Below are 10,786 nucleotides of genomic sequence, written 5' to 3' on the forward strand. Positions count from 1 at the left end.
TAGCTTTTGTCTGGCAGCTGCATTTTAATCTAGATCAGCAAATATGGAATGCTATGAATGGGCTGAAAGAGAAGGTTTGGAGAGATCTTTTTTCATCAAAATATGTTGAACATACAAGTGGGCAGTCTAGCATATGGTACTAGTAAGCATGGTTACATACAGTTGGAGCACTATGGCCATTAAGAACATAATGGTTCAAAAGAAGATGTCTTCTGCTAATAACCTTGGGAAGAGGGAACCAAAAGAACCTTTAATTTGCTCTCTGTTCAGCCTCCTTCTAATAGGACTTGTTGGGACTACTTGATGGAATGCCTGGATCTGCTGAATAGCCTTTCCTCACTCCTTTTCCTTATCCTTGAAAATAAGACTGGAAATATGGCTAGGGATATCTTCCTAGAGATCGCTTTTGGACAGATTGCAGCAAAAATGGTTAAAATCCAGATTTTTTATGAAAATAATGAGCACTGATTATCCTAAAAATATTTATAGGAAAAGGGAATAGTAATAAACAATACCTATCTCCCCACCCCACTGTTTCATTTTCCAAACTTAAAGTAGCAAGCACAATCTAGGCAATTGTTGCCTTGATTTAAACAGAACAATGATAAAAACCTACTCTATTGAATAAAATTATAGGCAAAAATAAGTTAAGATGTCAACTAGTCATAGAAGAATAGTCATTCTTTATATTAAGCATTTGACAGCAACTAACTCTGGTCTTTTGGATATTTAGCATTATCCTTTACATTTAAAAACAAACTGAAGGAAATATTTGCCAGAACATTAAAACCATTGTAATAAGATGACTTGGAGTTTATTAATAAATTGGGGATATGATTTCACAGCATTAAAATGTTTATTCTGGAAGAACTTCTTCCCTCTGTCTTGACTCATACAATTACCTGTTTGTATCTAAAAGGCTGATATAATAATTCATAACCAATCTATGCATTTCATAGTCTTGGAAACATCCACCAGCCACCTGCTTTGGCCCTGAAATAGGATGTCTAATGGACCTTGGTGCCAGAGGAGGCACCAAGGTTGTTCAGGGAGGAAACAGGGCACTTACAGAAGAGATTTTTGAGTCCAGGGGAAGAGGCAGCATGAGAAAAAACTAACTCCACCTTAATTACACTAGGTATAAGTTATTCAGGAGAATTAGTTTGGCAGGCTTTCAAGATTCTGTTTACAATACCCTAGCAGTAATAATGAAGATAAAGAACTTTCCAGAAATGCAAGTAGTTCTTTCCTGATTTTGCCAGCCTCAAAAGGCTTGATGCTGCTATCCTGACCATTGCATTCTGTGCAACAAATCATCCCTCGGCTTCCCCCCTCTGTCTTCCTTACCTGGCTGAGTGTCTCTTCACAAGTCACAGCTGTAATTTTGGGGGGAGAGGCAGAACTACCCCGCTGCTAGATAGTGCCTGGAGTCCCACAGGGAAGAGGAGGTTTGAGGGGGCAGGATGAGGAGAATGTTTTTGCCAAAGGGAAGCTGCCTGCCCTGCAACTCAAGAGGAAATGCCTCAATACAGTATTTGCAGGATTTCCCCTAGAACAGCTGCTGGTCAGCAAGTTAACTAGCTCAGCTGCAGAAGACCAACAGCATCATGGAGATGGAGGAGAATGGCACTGATCCAGAGTGGTGCAGGAAACCCCTTTGTGTTGAAAGCTCCTCTGGCTTACTTAGGGATTTACCTAACCAAGGAAAGAAGGCACATCTGTGTATAGGATTCCAAGTTCCTATTTTCAACAGAATACTGCTAGAGGAACACTTTTGTCGCTTTCTAGATACCCCACAAAGCTCTGCCATGTTAATCTGTACATCTGGACTCATAAGTAAATCTAAATCTGGTTCTGCTCAGTTGATGTATTCCCAATTTTACATTGGGCAATATATAGAAGAAGCTCTTTTCTGGTGGTACCCATCTTACCTGACATGTGAAGACTATTTTATTTTGTAGGAATATGCAGGATAAATGTCTACAGTTAATTTACACAGCTACACACAAACACAGATAAAACACGTCAGAAGGATGATTTGGATTACTTGATCATCTTCAACCACTGCTGCAAATAAATGAAAACCTTGGTAAGAAGGTATCATATCTTATCAAAACTCTAGTCCCCTTGATGCATTATAAAAGGTAGCACATGTTTACTTTTGTTTAGGAATCATGGAAAGCAGTTTGTTGGCCCTGTACCATACACTGAGCTATCAGGATTGAGGAGCAAGCAAGTCACAAGGCATGCACTGCATTCTTCCCCAAACATTCCTTTCATACTATAGGATACCCACTATCTTCTGCCTAAAGCATGTGCCTTATTCTGCCTAAGGTTGGGCTACCCCAAGAGCTTTTAGACTGATCTTGTAGAGGACATAGGGAATGGTCTTGAAGGACAGGAGGAAGAGCCGCTACCAAGAGAACAGATAAGAGGGGTTTGAGCCTGGGCCAAGAAACTAACTTGAGAAAACATCTCAGACAAACCCCTCTATAATTCACAGGAAGATAAGGACTTCAATAAAAGTAGTCCTGACCTATATGGCATTGGTTTCTCAGTCTGGTCTTCCTTGTTGGACTGGCAGATCTCCAGGTAAGTTGATAAGCAGAATTAAGTTCCTGTGTTTTTACATAAGGCAAATGATTGGGAGCTGTATAAGGGAGACCAGACTGAGAAACACACCATGTAGACCTAAAGCTACTTTTATGAGAACAGCTGTAGTAACAGAATCTTTGAAGTCTGAATGTGTTCCAACCTCCCTCATGTTATCATTGTGTGAATTAGAGAGGTTGGGGCTATCTGAGGTGCTTTCATAAATTGGCCTGGGCTCAAGTCACATTTATCTGAGTATTGCCTTGGCAATGGATCTTCCTTCTGTCCTTCAAGATCATCCTTTATACTCACCACAACGATTGATGGGAATAATACAGTTTCCTTCTGCCTACAATTTATGCTCCAATGACTGTACAAGATTAAAATATGCTCATTTCAAAGTAAAATGTGAAAGGTTAATTAGGATTTGGAGGTGAAAAAGAAAACCATCGCTATTGTTGCAAAGTCCGTATCCTAACCTCTGAACTCCGAATGCATTATTACTGTCGAAAGAAATGGCAGTTTTGTTAAATTTCATAGAAATGAATAGGATTAAAGAAAGTTGTGATGAAACTGTCCTGTTAATTTTAATGAGTCTTAGAAGCAACTAATTTATTCTGCATTGAGGTTAACAGATTTAATGAAATTCTTTTCAAAATCATGATGCTTAGTATTGAATCTGCACTTATTAACTTGTAACATTATAGATGTAAATGTCATTGATCAATGGGACTGACTTCTAATTACAGCTCCAATTTTCTGTACTTGCTTGGAAATAAATCTATTGAAATAAGATGAAATTACTTGTGCAAACATATTCACATTGGACTGCACATGCAGTTGGAAATAAGCTTTTTTAAACTGACATGCACGTGTGTACACACACAAGCAAAAGACATATTTCTTTATTGTATTACTGTTAATTAGCAAATGAATGCACTATTCCACTGTATTAATTTAATTTTTCCATTTTAAGTCCGCCTTTTGTTCTAAAGAGCTTAAGGTAGCATCTGCCGGGCTTATTTTATTCTACAGCAATCCTGTGAGAGAAAGAGACTGGGCTGAGAAAAAGGAACTGATCCTAAATCACCAAGAGAACTCCATAGCCAAGTGTCAACTTGAACTTCATTTTTCCACAGCTTTTTTTTTAAAAAAGTTGAAACTTAGCAGTAATATAGCATCTACGGATAGAGATGATAGATTCATTTCCCTCTTTAAAAGCTACATCAACAATGTTCTGTGCTCACTTTTTCTTTTTTGTCTTATTATGATCCCTTTATTTAAAACAAAGGTGTGTTTTCAAAAAAGATATTGTCTATGAATGGGTGATTACTGAGGTTATATAATTATTGCTCAATATAACATCAGTAAAAGATGCCAAACAGAGCATATTAAGTTGTTTTTATGATACAAAAAATATGTATAAATTGTTCTGATTAATGCCAAAATCTCTGCTATAGTATTGTTTATAAATGTTAAAAGAAAAACACTCCTAAAAATAATACAGGTAAATATTTAGTTTCTGACTTCCCCCTTCTTTGTACTGCAACCAATTTGCAGTAACGGCGTAAGCTTTAGAAATCATATTCTAAATCAGTGTTTCTCAACCTTGGCAACTGTAAGATGGGTGGACTTCAACTCCCATAATCCCCCAGTATGCTGGCTGGGGAATTCTGGGAGTTGAAGTCCACCCATCTTAAAGTTGCCAAGGTTGAGAAACATTGCTCTAAATGTTTATATTTATCTTGCTGCATAATATATATGGAAGCCATTCTTGCTTATTTCCATGGCTTTTTGACACCTTAACCTACTGGGATTGTAAACTGCACACTAGAGTAAGGGGTGTCCACACAGTGTGATCCAAAAAGTCAATATGGTGGCTGCAATAGTGCAATCAAATTTCTGCTCATAACAGATCAAAGCTCCATAACAAGCCATCTTGACTTCTTTGACCACATCCTGGGGATACCCCTGACTTGAGCTCCCGTGTTACAGGAAGAAGTCATACAACAGAGCCATAAATTGCCCCTTGAGATCTGGGCCAGCTCAGACATTCTGGCCAACATGGCCAAAGTGAAGAAGGCAAAGTGTCCTGGTCAGCAACGTCTATACAGCCACAGGTTGCTCATCCTCAAAAGACAAAAACAAGATCAGAAAACCGATTTTATTGCAAGGAAAGTATCTTTGATAATGCAGTGAGAAAGCTTTTGTTTTTGTTAACAGCCAGAGCAAAAAGAGGAGGAAAACTCTCAAAAAGGGCAAACTCAACATCTTCCTCAAAGCCAGTGAGGAGCATGAAGTGTGTTACTCAGCTGCATGGCGTGCCATTTTTGAAACTTCTCTAAGGTGAACTCACATAAAAACAAGCCTAAATTGGCCAGCTTCAGTATCTTGGCAGGATTTGAAGGCAGCTGAACAAATGCCTGTACTATGTTCCATGAGGTGTTAAAAATTAATTACTCACAGGTAAATAAACAACTCTGCCAATGCACAGTGACACAGCCATGTTTCGAAAAGTGGTCAAGGTCATTAAGCAGAAATTACTCTGCTGAAAGCATATTTTTCAATTATACAATGCATGGAGCAAAGTGCACTTTAATTATTGGTACTTCTGATATAATATTAAAATATAATTGATCTGCAGAGCCCCCAAACCAGCAGCATTCACAGCAGCAGCATTCAGCTGCAGTTAGTATATTGCAATCCCACACTAAATCACAGCTGAAAGATTCATGCAGATGTACAATCAGGTAACTTTAAATATACACCTTCCTAACCCTCTCCCAAGGGACGCGGTGGCGCTGCGGGTTAAACCGCTGAGCTGCCGATCGGAAGGTCGGCGGTTTGAATCCGCGCGGCGGGGTGAGCTCCCGTTGCTAGTCCCAGCTCCTGCTCACCTAGCAGTTCGAAAACATGCAAATGTGAGTAGATCAATAGGTACCGCTTCGGCGGGAAGGTAACGGCGTTCCGTGTCGTCATGCCGGCCACATGACCATGGAAGTGTCTACGGACAAATGCCGGCTCTTCGGCTTTGAAATGGAGATGAGCACCGCCCCCTAGAGTCGGACACGACTGGACTTTACGTCAAGGGAAACCTTTACCTTTACCTAACCCTCTCCCAGGGCATCCACAGTGCACATTTAAAAGGGCATGGCTTCAGTCATGCAGTTAGAGATGCCCTTTGACTTTTTTTTGAACTCTCCTTCCCCCCCACCCCAAACATCCCTGCCCTGTTCCCTGCACTCAGCTAAGACCTTAGATGGACAGAAATCATCCACGTATAAAATCCATGCAAATAAAGAACTATGACATCTCTTGGAATAAATTAATAGACACCATGTCAAGCGGGAAGCTTGCTTCCATAGTTAACCACAGCTGGCCCTGGGTTATGTCGCAGTTTAGAGAAGTAGGAGGAAAATGTTCACAGGAACCGCTTTTTATGTGGAATTAGGTCTTCCACCGACGCACGTTGTTGGAAGAAGTCATTTAGACTGCCTAGCCAAATGCTGATGTCTGTGCAAAAATCCAGATTAAAACATCCCTAACAGCCTCTACTAACATAACCAGTAAATGGAAAGCCACCACCTTCCTCTGTAATTGGTCCACAGTCAAACTGCACTCATTTGTAGGAAGTTCTCCCCAGGATTCAATGTCTTCCTGCAATTTAAAACCATTTTTTCCACATCCTATCCTCTGGGATTATGGAGAATGACTCTGTTGGGTCAGATTTTTACAATTCTGAAATATGGAGAAGCGTCACAGTGGAACATTTCACTCTCTTTGGACATGTGATCCTTGCCTTTCAAGGGTACTATCCTTACACAACAAAGAGATTTGTGTAAACTTAAAAACTAAGGAATGATTGCAAAGGCTATTCAGATAGAGACAACTGCACCGGGCTTACACAGTGCTAACTTCAGTTGGCAGGTTGCAGCACCCCAGAAATAACGTGTGTGTGTTTGTGTGTGTGTGTGTGTCTGTGTGTGTGTGTGTGTGTGTATGCACGCACGCAGAAAACAGTTCTCTATTAAAAGGCACCCTAGCACTGGAATTCTAACAAATTTGATCATTCTCTAGGTCTTCCAAGAAGGATTAGAAATACATCTCTTCTTAGCGTTTCTCCTGCTTTGTTGCAGAGTTACCCAACAGCAAATGGGCAGCTCATTCAATATATCCCTGATCTAAAACTATGCAAAATAGCAATAGTGTACATAGTCTCTGCCAAGGAACTATCACAGACGACAGATGGAAGGTACTCCTACGCAAGTTTTATTTTGTTCTTCTGTTATCTCTAGCTCTTGCTTTCCTATTGTCCATGGTTACTCGGGCTTGAAGTGCAACATTGGCTAGGGGAAAAAAGGCTGCAGTCAAACTCAACCCTTGGACCATGTCACTTTCTTGGTAACAATATAGAAAGCTGGGTCTTCAACTTCCAGTCTAATTTATCTTCCCACCCTTGATAGGATCAGTCAGATGCTGTGATGCTGGCTAGAAAACTGGTAACAAACAGAGCCTGCAGTTTTGGGAGTCTGGTTGCCAAAGACCAATTCTACTAAAGCAGGTTGTTCACCCATCATATTCTGTTCCCTGCTGTACATAGGCAGGATGTTCTATTTTTTGCTCTGTAACTAGTACTGGCATGTAAGCCCAGAGGTATAATGGGAAATAGGTCATATTGCCAGTACTTTGTATGACTGCTCTTCCATGTCCCTCAGAGAACTGTCTGCTTGAGACAACGTGAAGTCAACCTTGGCACGGGTAGGCTTCTGGGGCAATCTGGAATTGGGGTTAATCCTCTTAAGCACCAAGTCACTGCAGCCCTACCATAATGGAAATCCTTAATGGATCATCAGCTAAGATTCCAGGAGGGGTTTTATTTTGTTTTGTTTGCTTGCTTGCTTGCTTGTTGTTTTTTGCATCTCACAAGCAAGCTCACTGTAGACTAAGTGTGACACCTTCAAACAGCTTTCTTCTTGGTAAAGGAATCACTCAAGGCAACGTGTACAAAGGAGCTTTTGCCACTACCCGGTATTTATGGATGAGTTACTTCTAAGCTTCATTCTTAAGTAGGCCCTGGGAAAAAAGTACAGGTAGTCCTTGCTTAACCACAAGTGGGACCAGAATTTTGGTTGCTAAGCAAAGTGGTCATTAAGTGAATCCAACTAAATTTTATGACCTTTTTTGTGGTGGTTGTTAAGTGCATCACCGCAGGCGTTAAGCAAACCATGTGGTCGTTAAGCGAACCACATGGTCCCCCATTGATTTTGCTTGCCAGAAGCTGGCCTGAGAAGGTTGAAAATGGTGATCACGTGACCATGTGAAACTGCAACAGGCATAATTGCGAACCGGTTGCCAAGTGCCCAAATCATGATCACGTGACCACGGAGACACTGTGATGGTTATGAAGACCAGTTGTAAGATGGTTTTTTCAGCACTGTCGTAAGTCCGAACCATCACTAAGCAAATGGTTGTTAAGCGAGGACTACTTGTAAGAGAGACCCTAGCCTTTCCCCCTCTATGTTACCGTTTAGGAAAGGCCAAAGCAATAGGAGGTTACTCTGTATTTAAGAAATCTAGGCTACAGAACACACTTTGGGTGATTAAGATGGTTCATGGACTATATTTATAATTTATACCCAGACCTTTTATAGAGATGGTAGAGGGAAGATTGATAAACTGTAAGCAAATGAAAAAATAGCAAATCCTAAATTCAGCAACATTAGTAGATACCCTCAGGGGTATAGTCAAAAAAGTTGACATGGCTACCACAATGGTGCAGTTGAAAGCTCTGCCTGTTTTTTCAAGTGTGATGCACATAAAAACAGGCAGAGCTTCAATCCTACTATCATGGCCACCATCTTGAGTTTTTGGACCATTCCCCACAGACACCCCTGGATACCCTTCTTGATTTTCATTTTCTCTTGGCTATCATGCCTAACTGAATTCCCCAGCCCAAGAAATCAGTCATAGGTGGAAGGAGGCATACAACTGGAACATAGTTTTGCCTACATGCTTTCCTGTGGCCATCTCAGAAGTTCCCAATTAACCTCCCTTGTGAAGTGGGCAGTACAGGACATCACAAATCCTTAGAGCAAGCAAAGCAGATCCTATTTAAACTTGATAATTCAGTGAATACTGACTCTAGGATTTGGAAGATTCTCAGGCATGGCATCCTGTGTGCTAGCTTTCCCTTTAATCTAAAGGCAAAGTCAAGCTCAGCTCCTGCGGGCTGCATGGATGTGGCAGCGTGGTAGCTGAAGTTTGTCACTGCCTTCTTCCCGTGTAATCAGCATCCCTGGAATTCCCATCAAAGTACTAACAAATTCTGACCATGAGATCAGCCATGGTTGGCTGGGTGCTATTGCCATCTGCTGAGGCTTAATCAGTAGAGGCCAATAACCAACCGTATTGGCAGTGTTCACATGATATTCTCCCAGGGTAAACATGTATTCCTGTGTTGATCGCACATGATCAGGGCAATATTCTTTTCTGCAGAATTATGGGACACAGGTTTGACATCAGGACCTGAAGCAAGGTCAAAGTATATCAGAGCATTTCAGACTCCTAGGAGACCTCAAGGTGGCTGTTTTGGAAAAGCAGCATTTTAACTCTACAACTGAGCAAGAGATTCCTGAAGTCACATGCATCAAAAGGTTTCAGGCCATCTCAATGGGTTTTTAATACACTACAACTGTTAATAGATCAGGTACCTGTAATCTGTTTCACATGTAACCTGCAACTGCATAACCACCTTTCCACTACCACCACCCCCTACTTCACCCCCACCAGTCTAGCCACTCTGTGCATCTGATGAAAACAGCTGCAGTTCACAAAATCTTATGCCTTTTTAACTGAATTTGTCAGAAAAGGTGCTACCAGCTTCCTGATTTTTTGCTACGGAAGACTAACAGCTTTCCTTCTACAAACTCCACAGAATCAGGGGTAATCTTACCACTGCCCATCCCTCTCTTTCCATGTTATAGCACCTGCGAAGCTTCCGGGGAGTGTAACAATGAATGGTGAGATGCCATTCTTAGTGCAAACTGAAATTTTGCAGGCCAAGGTAGATAGGCTTAGTTAGTAGCAATGAATGCACCATTGGAAGAGCTGAAGGACCAGATTAGGGGCAGATCATCACAGAGGAGATCTATGTAGTTGCTAAGAGTTGACAGTGACTTGATGGCACTAAATCAATCAATCCATCGACTTTGCCATCTTTTTTTCTTTGGATAACATAATGGACCAAGGGAGCTGGGTTGAGCTCCAAACAATCCCAGGGCTGTTCTAGACTAAAACTAACCTTACCCCATTGCTGACTTAAGTTTACCTGACTGCACAACATGCTAGCTCAACCCACTTGATCCAGTTAAGTGTGCTGGCGGATGCAACCTCGGCCTCAGGCTGAAGGGATCTCATCAGAGGAAATCTCTGCAAATTGGAAATTAAGTTTATAATATGTTCTGCTTTGATGGGGATTGGCCTGGGTTTGCATTCCAGCCAGTTTACAAGTCCTGGAAAGTAGGGTTGTACCAACCCAAAAAAGGAGCATATGGGTTTATCTCTTAAAGTTTATGGCCCTTGGCATGCTGCACAGGCAAAGGAGGAACGGAAGATGTGCTAAAGCCCTGCTGCCAGCTTTACCTGCACAAGCCTGCAGATTACAACCCTCCTCCAGCTTGAAAATAAGATAAACCTAGAAATGAAAGTACTAGATAGGAAGACTGGGGGTGGGGCTGAGAGCGACTAAGCGCTGGGGTCACCGTATCTGTGGTCAGGCTGGGTTTGGAGGTTTTTAATCGGGACGTGCCTATGCTAGGACTTACAGTGTGCTTAAATATGAAGAAACAACGCCTTCCGCTTTCAGCAATTAAGAGAGGGAGAATCTGAGGGCCCCAAGATGCCCCGCCTCTCCCCATATTAAAAACTTTATTTTTGCTCCGTTCCGCCAGGAAGCTGCTTTCTAGCATCGACCTCCTCGCTGAAACTTGGCAAGCCAACCCGGCGTTTTCTAACCACGGGGAGCCAAGCGTAGCCGCTCAGCAGCCCGAAAGGGAGCCGGCTCCCAAAGAGCGCGGAAGGAAGGGCGGGGAGCGCGCGCACGTGGCCTTTTTGCGTAGCCAGGGACCGCCGCGTTGGGGAAGCGAATAGAAGAGGGCGCGGGGGGGGAAGGGGGCGCTGGGACCCAGTTCCACCG

The 10,786-nt window shown here is 42.0% G+C and overlaps 1 long non-coding RNA gene across 1 annotated transcript; it reads right to left on the reverse strand.

Annotated features, from left to right (window-relative positions):
* Positions 1–1,463: 1,463 nt before the first annotated feature.
* Positions 1,464–10,714, reverse strand: LOC134500615 (uncharacterized). Its single transcript, XR_010068280.1, has 3 exons — positions 10,416–10,714; positions 8,997–9,081; positions 1,464–1,695 (listed from the first exon to the last, which is right to left on the reverse strand). It is a non-coding gene; the product is annotated as an uncharacterized LOC134500615 (long non-coding RNA).
* Between the last annotated feature and the right edge of the window lie 72 nt (positions 10,715–10,786).

The sequence above is a fragment of the Candoia aspera genome, chromosome 7 (genome assembly GCF_035149785.1).
Source record: "Candoia aspera isolate rCanAsp1 chromosome 7, rCanAsp1.hap2, whole genome shotgun sequence".
NCBI classification, from domain to species: domain Eukaryota; kingdom Metazoa; phylum Chordata; class Lepidosauria; order Squamata; family Boidae; genus Candoia; species Candoia aspera.